General features: G+C 40.5%; 1 pseudogene; it reads right to left on the bottom strand.

Moving 5' to 3' along the window:
• Positions 1 to 3,972: 3,972 nt before the first annotated feature.
• LOC139719426 (uncharacterized) lies at positions 3,973 to 6,085 on the bottom strand (annotated as a pseudogene).
• Between the last annotated feature and the right edge of the window lie 10,824 nt (positions 6,086 to 16,909).

The raw sequence follows: 16,909 nt of genomic DNA, 5'->3' as shown, positions 1-16,909 counted from the left end.
GGACATTTTGTAGATACGAGGTCTTATCGCCCCAGCTACGATAATTGATTGTAGACTTCATGTTCCTAAAAGTCTCATGTTTGTGGAATTACATCTAGTGATTTTAAGAAGGCTTCTGAACAGAGTGAATTGGGCCACCCCCGCCCCTTGGGAGAAGTGGGACATTGGTTGGGGTGAAGTTGGACAAATACTTGTAGTAACTGTGTACATGTGTAGACTAGATGATACACAAGCATATCATAAAATATGGTGTGTACGTGTGTGTATGCTTAGGCCCTATGTGCGAGTGTGTGAATAATTCCACATAAAGAGTTTCATCGCAAAGTGTGATGTAATGTATCCATAATGGTCTGGCAGAGAAAGTTGCATTAAAAACATCTGAAATGATAAGAAAGTGATACAAGAAAATCTTTGACATTTTTATCATAACTTTGAATACAAGGAGAAGTGGGACAGTGATGATGACCCAGTTTACCGTAACACCCAGAAAAATTCAAAATGGTTAATATTGGTTCAAAACTTTTTGAGATAGGAGAGGAGTCCCACTTCTCCCGGGTCCCATTTCAACTTACTTGTATCCCCTACAGGTATTACCAGATTAAGATAATTCTCAGGGAAAGTTTGTTGGTTGAGGTCAATGGTCCAATAAAAATGCTGAAATTTCGCTCTATTGCTCTCTTCGCAATCATTTTTACTGCTAATATCAGTTCTGCCAGTATACAGTGTGTCAGAAGAGACTTTTGAAAGCGAGAAGAGCACATTAGAGTTGTACTGTATGTAATATGCAATGTACTGTATAGGCCTACCATATTGTGACCCATTTTTGTATGGTGAGATTTAAAGGGCATGCACACCAAAAAGAAAGACTTATGACTCTGTCAGTGAGTTTTGCTGGATGTGGGCGAAGTGTTTAAGGCATAGCATTCATCATTTGGAGGATTGCTTGAACGCATATTTTGACAAGAGTTGTAACAGATTTATACTCCCACCATGATGAATGTACAGTAGGTATTAGACAATGAAGAGGATATTTAGAAGTACAGTAAATTTAAAATGCCACAATGTGATCTAATCAATGACTCAAAGTTGTGTGAAGGCACAATTATACGGTTCACTGATATCTGTACTGTATGATGGCATGTTGGGTTTTAGAGGTACACATGTACTTCCAGTAGTATGCTGACATGATTCTAATGTTGACCACAATGTGAGCGACATTTGCACATTGGCGCTCGATCTGTTCTATCATCATAGCAAAGTCCTCAGGACTGGCAGTTTTGGTATGTTCGGTATAATGAAATATGGTTATAGCCGAAGAGTATAATGTATAAAGATTATGCACTGGTAGATCATACTTTTGGGACCAGAATTTTGATTTGATTGTAGCTGTAATGTTACGAACACACAAATTGAAGTTGCAATGAAGTAAAATTCAGGCTGCAACATTATCCGCTCTATGTTTTTATCAGTGTGTTTGTTCAGGTATACATGTATAATGAAATTTTGATATCCTGTGTGACTAGAAAAGCACTTTGAGTGCGCATACCTCCGCCAAGCATGCAGCTCATTTCCACCACTGATCTTATTCTTCCATAGAGATATTAGTGATTTCCACCCACACATACTTATAGCATTGTGTGCTGAAAGTCGTCAGATCGATTTCCCAATATAGAAGTCTTTGTTACGTTTTAAACCCTCAGCTGCATGGCGCACTTCGCCCTAGCAGAAACTAGAGCACATACTTTAGTGCACGCATGCAAACCTCATACGCGCAACCTTATCTCCCAAGTTCATTGACCCTACCTGCCAAAATATCAAAAATCCTTCGTAAATTCCCCCCAAAGTCTCGGATGACTACCAAAAGTTAATTGTTTGTTACTTGTGTCATTCTCAACCTTTCCTGCAAGTTTCATCCCAATCTGCTAACTACTTTTTGAGTTATTTTGCACACGGACAAACTAACCAACTAACTACATGTACATGTAGATAACTAACGAACAAATACACAAACCAACGGTAACAAAAATATAACCTCCTCCCTTGGCGGAGGTAACAAAAGAAAACAGCCAGTCCCAAGGACTTGGTTATAACTGGAGTCCACTGTAGGGCCTCAGTGTAGTATGCAGGATATCGGGACCATAAGTGATGCCATACAGGACTAACAACTATCTGTGGTGGCACTTGGCCACCCTTATCTTGACAATACATTAAAGATACATTAAATACTGCATCTAAATTTCATGTACAGCCATATTAATTTGGTTCTCTAGCTGCGATGTTGATGTTATTGAGTGTGTGTGAGTATGTGGTGTACATTTCAGGGCATAGAAAGAAACAAAAGTTGTTCCCTCAAATACTAGAAATTCCAAATATTTCCATTTCCATTAAATCAACGCAGCAATAGATATTGCAAACCACTACAGTTCATGAATCAAGACTAAATTATGAAGTTAAAAATCATTTTCTATATCACCTGCCCCCCCCCCCCCGAAAAAAAGTAGAAAATTGCAGTTGACTTGCTGTTTATTTCTATGTAAAATAATGAAGTAAAAAAACTCTGCGATACGCTGCATAGACAATTTCATAAATGTTAGTATATGTATGTATATAAATAAATAAATATATACATATATATATATATATATATATATATATATATGAAAGTTCTTCGTTGGTGTGTAGTAAATATTGATATCAAGAGTAAAAACTGACGTTTCGGTCAAAGACATTTATCAAAGACTTTGATAAAGATCACTTTGATAAATGTCTTTGACCGAAACGTCAGTCCAATTTTTTTGACTCCTGCTTTGTTTATATGACTGTTTTTACTCTTGATAGCTATCTGTCTATAAACATGTATATATATATATATAATATATATATACATATATATATTTATATATATATATAAATATATATATATATATATATATATATATACATATACTTATACATATACAATATATATATATATATGTACAGTTAACCAAGAATGAGGAAAATATTAAAGTAGACTGTATGATAAGAGCTAGGCATGTCCTATTTTTATGCAGACCAGAAGGTGAAGGAAATAATGTACTAGCTGGGGGAATCAATGCTTGCTATGCTCCATCATCGAATAATGAAAAGGAGATACAACTGTATTAATTATAATATGAAGGGAGAGAAAATACACGTATTGAGATGGCCCAGAAATTGAAAGGGAGGGAGATATACAGTACTGCGGGCTCATTTGTGGTTAATATAAAAGAAATAAAAAGAAAGAAATGAATGAAACAAGGAAGTGGCACAGAAATAGTTTTTGTACCCCCCTCCTTGTACGGAATTCCTGGATTAGCTTGATCCGCCCTGATACGCATGTACATAAACAATAAGAAGATAAAAGTTATACATATGTACATCGTAGGCCTACATGTACTGTAGGATGAACAGAAATAATCAGAGCAGGAGAGGGAGACAAAGATTGATAGAAAAGAATTAAGAGGGGAACATGTACTAGTATTAATGGAGAATTATAATAAGTGTACCTAAATTCTAATAGCGAATGCAGGATAATGCCTTCGATTGTTGAATGCTCTGTTCATGCAGGGACCATGGAACTTTTTAATTTTAAGGGGAAATTCAGCTCCAGGACTCGCTTTTAGATTTTAGATTTTTCGATTTTTCGATTTTATTCGACTCTTCTGACCCCATTACGGGGTATGAGAGTACAACACATAAATACAAGATTATGATCTATAAAATATCAAAGACCGTTGTTTGTAATATATTGCAATGATGTATATAAAATAGTCTATACCTACTAAACATATATACAGTGATATACAAATTGGCAAGCAAGGTTAACTAATCGTATGAACCATATGACCAAACAATCGTGACATACAACTACACAATATGTACTAGAGATCGAGTATCACTGGATGCTTAATTTTTCTACCACTATACGAGTTACAATATTTCCTTTCTTGACTAAAGTACACTCAACTCAACTTGTTCAGGCTTCTGCAAATCTGCAAAATATGACCTGATCAGCCTCACAAATAATACTAATCTTTTCAGCTGTCCTAAATGCGAACATGAAAATAATCTGAACATGTGTACTGAGCAAGGACGTTCAACCAAATAATTATTGCTCAAATATAACTGTCTTTTCTTTTCAACGAAGGGGCATACGAAAACATAGCTAATTCATCACCTGTTTCATGTCTATCACAACAAGGGCATTGAATACCCCTTTCATAAAATGACTGTACATGTACAAATCTTCTATTATGAACTGGCAACTGATTTGACCTACATCTAAAATGGCTCAATGAAATTCTATCCCTCTTACTCTAACTGGACTGAATACCCTTCAAAGAGACTATTCGTTTAAAAAATCCTATAATCTAAACATACTCTATTTGACCAAACAAGTTTGCCATCAAATCTTGTTTAGACATATCACTTAATCTCAGCTTCAAGGTACTCAATATCCAGTTATTACTAAATCCTTCCCCTTTTCTTAGCCATACAACACCAAGACCAGCATGGTTTAAAATTTCCCCAATATGAGATATCAACTTAAATATAAAGGTCATGTCCTGTTGACTTATTAATCTTTGGAGTGTATAAAACCTGAAAGAATATTTAGCAGAAGAACCCTTAATGATATAGGTTCAGCAAGAAGCTAACCATACGATATTTAACAGTATTAGCCAGTCGTGTTCTCCCGGTTTCTGCATAAACCATACAATCTGGTGTAAATTTATTTACACATAACAACGATTTCAAGAATTTCCTATGAAAAATTTCGATTTGACTCAAATCCTCAAAACCCCAAACTTCACAACTATACAATAGTATTGGTAACACTAACTGATCAAACAGTTCGCATTGAATATCCACAGGAAGCTTAAGTTTCTGAACCTTTAGAGACATAGAAAAAAGTGCTTTCCTTGCCTGTGACACCTGTTTAGAAATAGCCTTCCTAAAACTTCCATTGTAATTAAATTGAATACCTAAATAAACAAAATCATCCACTATACATCAAGTTTGTCTTCACCAAAACTGAACAGTGGAAAGTTACGTACTTTGCCTCTTGAGAAAATCAGGACCTTAGTTTTTGTAGTATTGACACTTAACTTCCAATCTTTACAATATCGATGCAATGCATTCAAAGCCAACTGAAGCTCTTCTGCACTGTCGGCTAAAATAAGAGTGTCGTCTGCATACAACAATATAAATGTATAAAAAGATCCTCATTGACTTCTTTGTCTAAAATTTCAACACAAACCTTTTCAAACAAAAACTGTAGTCCCTTGAAACGACAACTCAAAAACGATTCAAAATCATTGAGATATGAGTCATATACATATTTCGGATCTTTAAAGGGATCATAGTTTTGGTTGAGACCGAATTTCAGGTTTCTGACATTTTTTGGTGAGATAATAAGGAACCTCTTATGAAATATGAAAGAGCATGTAATTCCATGAGGAATTCAACGTTTAATTGATGAAAATTGGTTTTGAAATGGCTGAGATATCGAAACAGAGCGATTCTAATAAAGTGTAGGACCCATGCACACTTTTATTACGATCGCTTTGTTTTACTTTATTTTTGGATGTTTCAGTCATTCCAAACCTTATTTTCAACAAATAAACTTTGAATTCCTCTTAAAACGGTATGCTCTGTACTATTTCATAAGTGTTTTCTTGGTGATCTCGCAAAAAGTTAAAAGTCAAATTCTCATCTCCACCAAAACTGTACTATCCCTTTAACTCTCATGATGCGCAGGGCTCGATCACATGGCCAGGTAATATAATTCCCCATATAGACAGGTGTGCTAAAATTCAAACTTCAGAAAATTCTGTAAAATAGCTGGAAGAAACAAGTTTCATCTGTTTTTTTTTTATTATCATTATTTCCTTTCTTCATTTTGATATATGTGACGCGGTCAGGGATATTCCATTATATTTACAGGTGTGAGCCCTGTTACTAACGAGGGCCCCTGTATATATGCCATACGAGTACATGCAACCATGCTAGACCCGTAGGGTCCATGATGCAACCAGGGAGATGGGACCTTCCCACTGGCCTCCATTATGCACCCAAAGATCCTACTGTAGGATGATAGGTACATTGGTACACATCACTATCATCCCATCTATCTACCTCTTGACTTGTTTGCACTGCAAGAGCAAACCCTTGTTGGTCGTAAAGGAGTCTGCGCCAAGACTACGACATGCACCATCACTGCAAGCTGAGAAGCCTGTTCACGAGGAACCGGGCTGGCCAGAAAATACACAAAAACGGCCAATGATGGGTGGGTGACAGTCTGTTTATAAAATCTCCACAATCGCAGCAATAATGCAGCGGAAAATTTTGAATTAATGATGAATAATAATAATCATAAAGATATTTGTATAAATTTTAACAGGCATTAGGCGTAAATATTCATAAATGAATGATACACGCCAAAAAAAAAAATCAAAATAACAACAACAACAACAACTGCTATTCTGGCACCGTGCAATATCACCTACAAAATGCATGAGTAGCCTAACCTTTCCAGGCTGCTGTTCAATGTTTACGATCTTTGATGCCACAATACACGCTCATGTACGAGTACGTAGGACCAGGGAGGTGGAAGAGTGTCTCTCTTCCACCTCCCTGGTAGGACCAAGGAGGTACTAGGCGAGCACCTCCTTGGTACGACTGTGCACTGCCACACGTGCATTATGATAAGTGTACATGTATGCAGGGAGGCGACCTCCCTGATGTACTGATGTTATCTTTGCGTGCTAGCTAAGTAGACACAAGTGAGGTACATAGGTGTGCGACGATGTCGATTCCAGTGCCAGTGAAAGAGGAAGATGGTGAGTATAAAATCTATGGCAAATCTAACACTGCACTTATCCTTTCACAAATTGGCAGTACTATCTCTGGTACTTCTCTCGCTAAAATACTCCGTCGTACACTATTCACCAGGGGTCGACTCGACCGAGGTCCTGTTAATTGCCTCCGCGCGCTGCATCCACTTTACCTCCTTGATTCCTTGGTCCCACCAATAAGGTACAGCGTTGGATACTAGTAGTCTATAGTCTAAAGTTTACATACATGCCACATGGTCTCAGTAAGACTCTAGCTAGGTCAGGGAATTAGGAATTACCTCCGCCAATGGAGGAGGTTATGTCTTCGTTTAAATACAGTTGGTTTGTTAGTTAATTCGTTAGTTAGTCCGTGAATTTGTATTTGTCCGTGTGCAAAATAACTCAAAAAGTAGTTCAATTTAACGGATTGCTAATTGGGATGAAACTTGCAGGAAAGGTTGAGAATGACACAAGTAACGTTAGAACCCTTACGAAAAAGTCCTGTGGTACTCCTGTGGTAATTACCACAGGACGGTACCACAGGAAAGTACCACAGGAAAGTACCACAGGACAGTACCACAGGAATTGTCCTGTGGTATTTTGGGACATACCACAGGACAGTACCACAGGAATTCCTGTGGTATTTTGGGACGTACCACAGGGCAGTACCACAGGACCGGTACCACATAACAGTACCACAGGACAGTACCACAGGAATTCCTGTGGTATTTTGGGACGTACCACAGGGCAGTACCACAGGAATTCCTGTGGTATTTTGGGACGTACCACAGGGCAGTACCACAGGACTAGTACCACAGAACAGTACCACAGGAACTGTCCTGTGGTATTTTGGGACAGTACCACAGGACAGTACCACAGGTCGATCATTACCACACAGCATTACCACAGGGCAGTACCACACAGCATTTCCATGGTACCACAGGAGAGTACCACACAGGATAGATCGAAAAAAAAAATCTGGGAGATTTTTAGCCACATTTCAAGGAATATTTGTGATAGGTGAGTGATGGATTCTAGGACAAACATGGCCCTACTTAATAACCTGTCCTACTCCTAACATATAACCTCAAACGAGAGTCTAATGGCCAAGTGCCAATCTAGTCCCATAATAGATCTATATAGTCATATTCTATTCCTAGGTAGCCATGGTTACTAACTCGATTATATTTTATTATCGAGATATGAAATTACACTTTCATAACAATATCTATGATATTGGGAATAACATAACATAATTAGACAATCTTTCATAAAGTTCAAAGTAAGTTCCATCATTAATACTTTGACTTTTTAAGTCATATATGTATTTTCTAAAATCTAGAGTGCTTTTTATGAATATTCATGAGCTATGTAAAAATTTGTACCACAGGAGTACCACAGGAGTACCACAGGAGTACCACAGGAGTACCGTACCACAGAAGTCCTTATGAAATTTCTCATGCTTTACATCAGCACTTTCACTAAATAGGTAATACTGTAGGAGTACAGGACAGGATAAGTAATGGCAAATCAATTGCTATAATTCACAGCGTAACTCATCTATCATTTAATTGAGGAATATTAATATGTGCTTTTCTGTTTGTATTTCTGTAATAAATTTCAGTAGATTCTGCCTTACAATTTTCCTGTGTGGTACTCCTGTGGTTCTCCTGATGTGATAGTCCTCTGGTATAAAATGTTAAGAAAAAAAAAAAGAATATCCTGTAGCATTTTTCTGTGGTACTTACGAATTTAATTTGCTGTGTGGTACTTCTGTCTGGAATAGCATCATATTATGATTTTCCTGTGGGATTTTGGACAGTTCCTGTGGTACTCTCCTGTGGTATACATCGAAAATTACCACAGGAATTCCTGTCGTACTGTCCTGTGGTATGTCCCAAAATTCCACAGGACAATTCGTGTGGTACTGTCCTGTGGTACTATCCTGTGGTACTTTCCTGTGGTATTGTCCTGTGGTACTGCCCTGTGGTACTGCCCTGTGGTACTGTCCTGTGGTACGTCCCAAAATACCACAGGACAAGTCGTGTGGTACTGTCCTGCGGTACTGTCCTACGGTACTGTCCTGTGGTACGTCCCAAAATACCACAGGACAAGTCGTGTGGTACTGTACTGTGGTACTATCCTGTGGTACTGTCCTGTGGTACTGCCCTGTGGTACGTCCCAAAATACCACAGGACAAGTCGTGTGGTACTGTCCTGTGGTACTATCCTGTGGTACTTTCCAGTGGTACTGTCCTGTGGTACTGCCGTGTGGTATTGTCCTGTGGTACTGCCCTGTGGTACTGTCCTGTGGTACGTCCCAAAATACCACAGGACAAATCGTGAGGTACTGTCCTGTGGTATGTCCCAAAATACCACAGGACAATTCCTGTGGTACTCTCCTGTGGTATATGTCCCAAAATACCACAGGACAAGTCGTGTGGTACTGTCCTGTGGTACTTTCCTGTGGTACTGCCCTGTGGTACTGTCCTGTGGTACGTCCCAAAATACCACAGGACGAGTCGTGTGGTACTGTCCTGTGGTACTATCCTGTGGTACTTTCCTGTGGTACTGTCCTGTGGTACTGCCCTGTGGTACGTCCCAAAATACCACAGGACAAGTCGTGTGGTACTGTCCTGTGGTACTATCCTGTGGTACTTTCCTGTGGTACTGTCCTGTGGTACTGTCCTGTGGTACTGCCCTGTGGTACTGTCCTGTGGTACGTCCCAAAATACCACAGGACAAGTCGTGAGGTACTGTCCTGTGGTACTATCCTGTGGTACTGTCCTGTGGTACGTCCCAAAATACCACAGGACAATTCCTGTGGTACTGTCCTGTGGTACTATCCTGTGGTACTTTCCTGTGGTACTGTCCTGTGGAACTGCCCTGTGGTACTGTCCTGTGGTACGTCCTAAAATACCACAGAACAAGTGTGGTACTGTCCTGTGGTACTATCCTGTGGTACTTTCCTGTTGTACTCTCCTGTGGTACGTCCCAAAATACCACAGGACAATTCATGTGGTACTGTCCTGTGGCACTGTTGTGTGGTATACATCCCAAAATACCACAGGACAATTTGTGTGTATACTGTCTTGTGGTACTGTCCTGTGGTACTGTCCTGTGGTACTTTCCTGTGGTAATGTCCTGTGGTACTGCCATGTGGTACATCCCAGAGTACCACACGATCCTGTGACACAGTACCACACAGTTCCTGTGTTAACATATATTTGTGTGGTACATTGTGTGGTACAAACCAGTACCACAGGGAGTACCACATGAGCCTGTAAAACAGTACCACACAGTTCCTGTGGTAACATTTATTTATGTGGTACATTGTGTGGTACTGACAAGTACTACAGGGAGTACCGTACAAGCCTGTGGTACAGTACCACACAGTTTCTGTGGTAACATTACAAGTGTGTGGTACATTGTGTGGTACCGACAAGTACCACAGGGAGTACCACAGGACTTTTTTGTTAGGGAAGTAACAAACGATTAACTTTTGGTAGTGATAGAGAATTTTGGGGGAATTTATGAAGGATTTTTGATATTTTGGTAGGTAGGGTCATTGAACTTGGGAGTTCAGGCTGCGCGAATTTGAGGTTTGCTTGCGCGCACTAGTATACTTGTAATGGTAGTGAGTGCGTGCTCTAGTTTATGCTAGGGCGAGGCGCGCCGTGCAGCTGAGGGATGTTGTAGTGTAGTAACGGTAACACCACTGTTGCTGGTGAGTTGCAAATCTATCTTGTACTTGAGTTCAGTCAGTGTTGTAGCTTCTTTCAGTATCATGTTCCAGTTCACAACTGAGGGATGCGCACACAGTCAATCCCTTCACGTCTCCCCTAATAGACAGGGCCAGGGAAATTAGGGTGAAGATGCTAGGGGGCGCTACTACTACAGGGTTTATGACGTAACAAAGACTTCTATATAGACCTTATGCATTGACGTCATCACTCGCTTGACAACCTCTCGTGACGCCATCTTAGAGGACAAGCGAAGTCCTTGACAATGCACGCGCGCAACTAGCTATGTGCTTTTCTTATGTGCGATAGCAGCGATTGCCTCACTCGCTGCCAGTCACCAGGCCAGCGCCAATTTTTCTTCATAATCAAACAAGTTTGACATGACATGACACATTATGCAGCAATATTTGGGTAATTTTATCACATTATGCGATCGAAATACTTAAAGGCCGTGTTACACCATAACGTGGGCTTGTGGCGAGGAGGTAGTTTCCAGCACGTAGAAGATTTTCAGCGGGCGAACAAGAATGTTTGCAATTTTCATTCATGCTTTGTCATACCACACGGGGAAACTTCTGCGGCTTGACTTGCGGGGAAACAAATTTACTCCAAGGAGCTCTCCGCAGTTGGTCCGCACCTGACAGTATCTAGCGCGTAGTTGCCCGGAGGTGCTCATGTAAGTCCGATTTAACCGCAGCCAAGTTTTGAGCATGACCAAAACTTTTTCCGAGTGAGTCGCGGGAATGCCCGTAGAGGTCCACGCAGAACGCCAGTAGGAGACCCTTAGCGGCAGTACTTCCCAGGCAATTCCCACGCAGGTACTTCGCAGTCCCGTATGCAGCCAAGATAATGAAATTCTGTGAGATTTCAGCCATTCCATTAGAGGAATTCCTTCACTAAGTTGTCAGCCCCCACGCGACTGGTAGGTACAAAGGTCACACAGTATACTCGCAAGTATAACGCGTCCAGCAAGTAAGACACATGCGCTGACTCGCACAAATCCTTTTCCGCCCTCAGGAATGTCCGGTATGCTAGAAAATCCCTACATGTAACAAGCCCGAGTAGCTTGCCCGGAAAGGTGTGACAGGGCCTAAACACGGTTGCGGGTAAAAAAATATGCGTGCGCACCTCAGGGCGACTACTTTTGAGATACATGCTAGGTACTGTCATGTGCGGATATCTACGGGGACCTCCGGGTAGTCAAAATTGTTCTTTGCAAGTCGCAAGCAAGGCTGGTGTGACACGGCCTTTACCATTAACTATTCCTCGGTTACATCGCAGAAATTTGTATCTCCATAGCGCAACATCGCCGTTCGCTGAATGTATGTCGCCATTCTGAATTTCCTTAGCCAATCACATGCGAGTTTCGTGTTTTATTAAAAATACCTAAAAATATACCCCGCATGTGATTGGCTAATGGATTTACAGTAGGTTGATGAGCTCGTATGACCGCTGGTGGTTGCATCTTTTTTCATGAAATTTGTGCCAAAATGTTGGATATACATGTATCATTAATCTGGTGAGTGCAATTAATGCATACCCTGGTACCTCAAATGTCGATTTTGCTGTACAAGCTTAAATTTGCCGATCTAGGGCTGTGGATTACATGCAATAGAAAAGACAGTAGAAGAAACACTGATGTTGTGTGTAAATGCCCATTGACTCGTGTGTAAAAGCACACTCTAGCAACGCATTGCTTGTCCTCTGAGGGAGGGCGCCCTTCGAGTACAGAGTTTCAGAATTTGTAGTGATTGGGTTGAGGAATAAGAATGTTTTAAAAATTTACAACAAATTGCAATGAACAAGGATGATGACATGCCAGCCTCACCATAAGAATGCATGAGTTTGGGCTCAAGGAAGCAGAACAAGTGAAGAAGGCATGCATATATTCTTCACAGGTGAATTTGTTGAACAAGTGGTATTGTAATGAAATTACACTGCTACATTTCCAAAATATGTGAGGCTCTGATGTCATCAACACTGTTCAGTGTAATTTGTTTAAGATTTTCAGTTGACTGGTTTCTCTTCTCAAGGACCACAATAAATTCCACGATTCTATACATGGAGTTGTCGATTTATGTACTACATAGTGTGAAATTATGAAAATCGTCTGGAATGCCCCTTTAAACATAGGTCAAGGAAGGTGAGAATTCAACACAACTGTGACAAACTTGTCATTTTAACATTTTGCCAATTTTGTGAAAATGTAATCACACATTGTCCACATGTACTATTTAGACCTATTAGGAGAATCATGCATTATGGCAGAGGCATAATAGTCGCCATGGCAACATTTCTAGTTTACCAGTGTGATGGAATATGTAAATGGACACCATGCCCTCACTCTCAGAGCTACCTCCACCATAAGTTTCTAATGTTCTCATGTAAGAGTGTGCAAGAATGCATGGAAGGTGAACTTGCGATACTCAAATCAAATCAAATGACAGAAAAATCAAAGCAAATAAACTTATCAGATCGTTAGCAGTATAATTGAGTAAGAGCTGTGAAAAAGGTCATACTTTTAGAACAAATTGGTTTTCAACAGCTTTTTTTTTTAAATTGGTCTCTGCTGACTGGATATATGGGGGAGGGGGTGAGACTGTTCCAGGATTGTGGATTTATCATATTATCAAGTACATGTAGTCTCTTCTTTGCATTGACCTTTAAAGACACTACATTGGTCTTTTTTTTTAATGACTAATGCTATTGCAGAAAATTCACTTTTAAACTGTCACAGACTGGTTAGTTAATTCGAAGTGGATAAATGTTTACATAATTTGGCATTGTTGAGTTTGGTGTGCTTAACTGTGTACTAATGTATTGTGTGATAGAAATGTATGTGTCATGTCATTATGTAGGTTTCGTTCTCAGATTCTTGATTTTTATTTATCTCTCTAGGGATTGTTCCTGGTGATGAAGACAACAGGCAAAGGATATATGCAGGAGTTGATGTTAAGATTGAGACCAAAGATAGCAGTCCAGGAGTCGCTACACAATCAAGTATTGAATATCCCACCAAGCATCCTGGGACTTCCACAAGAGATGGAAGTGGTGCAATGGACGATGATACCAGTGATGACAATGGCTATGCTCTCTGGGATCAAGACCTTCAAAGTGAGGAGGAGGCAACCCCAAAAGAGAACATAACCCAAAAGGAGATTGTAACCTCAAATGAAAATGCAGAGGGAGTAGATAGACATGACAAAGGGCTAGAATGCCAGAACTGCCACACCTGGTTTAGGCACACCTGGGACTATGATATTCATCGACTGCGGTGTTCTGCACGTGTGCCATCAGTCTATGCTTGCAACCAATGTGGTCAGACTTATGGGGCAAGAAAATATATCAAACACCTCCGAAATGTACACAATGTTCCTCCTGCAGAGGTAGTAGCAAGGATCCAGGATCTCAGGATTCCCAAGAGCAACATAGCTAGTATGAAAACCCAGATCCATGAAGTCAGGAAGTCAAGCCAAAGAGACCAGATGGAGTCTTATGCTTGTGATCGCTGTGATTTTAATCACAATGGCAAGGGACCTACCATCAGACATCTACCAGAGGAGCATAAGTTAAGTCTTGCACAGACACTGTCAACATACCAGGAACTTGAGGCTCGTGAGAGCAAGGTGGAGTCTGGCAAACGACAGTCAAAGCTATTACTGAAGTCACATAAAAGAGGCAGACCTAGAAAGGCTAGAAGAAAAGGGAACATGGAGACCACTGAAGAGAGAAAGATTGCTAGGTCTATCAGTAAGTGCAGCAGAACCTCTCCCTCAAACACAAATCAACCAGAGGAGTGTAGTGATATAGACGTCGTGATGGACTTGGATTGGCAAGATACTACGCAAGACCATAAGTTGGATAATGGCGTGGAAGGTGATTGCAGGAAAGTACTGACAGAGAAAATAAACTTGCATATGCTCTCCATAAAGCTCCAAGACATCGGAAAAGCAAATGCAGATATTCCTGTTGAAACCAAATCACAAGTCGTGGAGGCAGTTGGACACACTGTGGAGATTGCCTTCTCCACCGCAACAAATTTAGAGATGAATAAGAATATGGAGGCAAAGGAGGAAGTAGATGAAGACAGAAATCAGACACAAGCAGGGGAAGAAGCAGTTACTGAGGTATCCCCAACAGAAACCTCAGGAGGTGTAAGCAGCAGTTCTTCAGAAGGAACTGAAGACAATAAACTGACACAAGCAAGGGAAGAAGCAGTTACTGAAATATCCCCAACAGAAACCTCAGTAAGCAGCAGTTCTTCAAAGTCAAAGGAGAATCGTAGTAGAAAAGGACAGAACCAGTGTGAGATTTGTGATGAGCATTTTAAGTCTCGACATTACCTCAAACGACACATTCACCATGAGCACTTTGGGATTTCATATACTTGCAGTACTTGTAACAAGGTGTTTGACACTCTTCTAGGGTTCGAATCTCATGTGAAATATATGCACAAGATGAAGGCTGATGGCACAATTTTCCAATGCGAAATATGCCACAAAACCTTTGGCCATGCATTTTCATGCTACATCCATAAAAACGTTCATGGAGACAAATATGCATGCAAAGTTTGTGGAAAACGACATGAAACCCGCGGAGCAATGGAAGCTCATTTGAATCGGGAGCACACAAAAGTCCATGGAGACAAATATGCATGCAAAGTTTGTGGAAAACGACATGAAACCCGCAGAGCAATGGAAGCTCATTTGAATCGGGAGCACACAAAGGAGAAGACGTTTTCCTGCATTCATTGCGACAGAAATTTCTTTTCAAAAGCATCATTGGGCCAGCATAGGCGTTTTCACTCTTGTCATCAGTATGAGTGTGATATTTGTCACCAAAAGTTTAAAAACCCATTTCGAGTAAGTGTTCACAAAGAAGCTGTTCATACTGGAAGATCTCATCTCTGTGAAATTTGTGGTGGGAGCTTCAAAGCAAGGTCAATCCTAAACCGGCATTGCAACACTGTTCACAGCACTGAGTGCAGATATCAGTGTGAAGTTTGTGGCAGAGGCTTCAAGCAAAGCTCATGTCTTTATGCCCACCTAAGAACTCACACAGACATTAAACCATATCCATGTGAGATCTGTGGGAAAAATTTCCGCACACGAGGAAATCTACAGGTGCATACAAACTGGCACAACAATATCCGGGACTTTGTGTGTGAGGCATGTGGCGAGGCATTCCTGACGAAAGCAAATCTTGACAAGCATTACTTTACCCACACAGGCAGGAAACCACATCCCTGTACTGAGTGTGAGCAGGAATTTGTTGATCTTCCTGGTCTGAGACACCATCTCCTAAAGAAACATGGTATTCACCTTGAACGCAAGGTACCCAGGAAATCATCAGTTGTTAAGATGACTAAACCTCCTGAAGCACAGGATTTCCCTCCGCAGACCAAGAGCCCTAGGGTTAAAAGTTCATCAAGTGCACCTGAGATGCCATCAACCCCAAGAACAGTTGTTGAACCTGTCAATAGCTCTGTTGTCTCTGGTCAAGCAACCCAATTTGATGTAGTCTCCAGTGCTGTGACAGCCAGTGGAATCAGTGACATGGGTCTACACTTAAGACAGCTGAGCAGGTGTCTGAGGATCTCCAGCCCCCAGCGATGACTGCACAATCACTGCCATAGCATTCTAGCGACATAGACAACAATATGATTGCTACCGAGGCACTGATGCAAATTATTATGTCATAACACACGGCCTAATACATGTAGCTGTTTCTGCCACTATTAATGAGATGTGCCCAGTGACTGTCCACACCAAGATTTTTATGTCTCCGCCACGAAGTGTATCTGGAGGCAGTATGTTTTTGGTTGTCCATCTGTCCTTCTGTCCATCAGTAATCAATTTGTGGACAGCGTAACTTAAAATTTATTTGAGTAATACTTGACATATGTATGAGCAGACAGAGCTGTGGTTATCAACTGTTGAGTGCACATGCTCAGGGTCAAAGATCAAGGTCAAAATATCAAACTTCTATTATTTCTCCCACATCTATGCGGTCCTTGAAGGTATTTTCCCAAAACTTAGTTTGCATTTGTATCACTAGATTCTCTAGGGAAAGTTTTTGGCCATGAAATCAAAGGTCGAAGGTAAAGTGAAAATGCTAAAATTTAAACTTTTGTCTCCATAACTCAGAAATGTCACAAGGAATCTTTACGAAAATTACAACTAATACATATGTCCTGCCTCTCAGTGATCCTATTAGGACTATTGGGGCTAAGGGTCAAAGGCCAATGTATATACAATCGTACATGCCATAACTAGCGGAGAAAGTTGCATTAAAAGCATCTGAAATTAAAAGA

Source organism: Diadema antillarum, unplaced genomic scaffold (assembly GCF_040938485.1).
Source record: "Diadema antillarum isolate AM-2024a unplaced genomic scaffold, OU_Dant_1.0 scf00000110, whole genome shotgun sequence".
Lineage (NCBI taxonomy): Eukaryota > Metazoa > Echinodermata > Echinoidea > Diadematoida > Diadematidae > Diadema > Diadema antillarum.
Note: the sequence above shows the minus strand (reverse complement) of the source record. Positions and strands in the feature narration are given on the sequence as shown.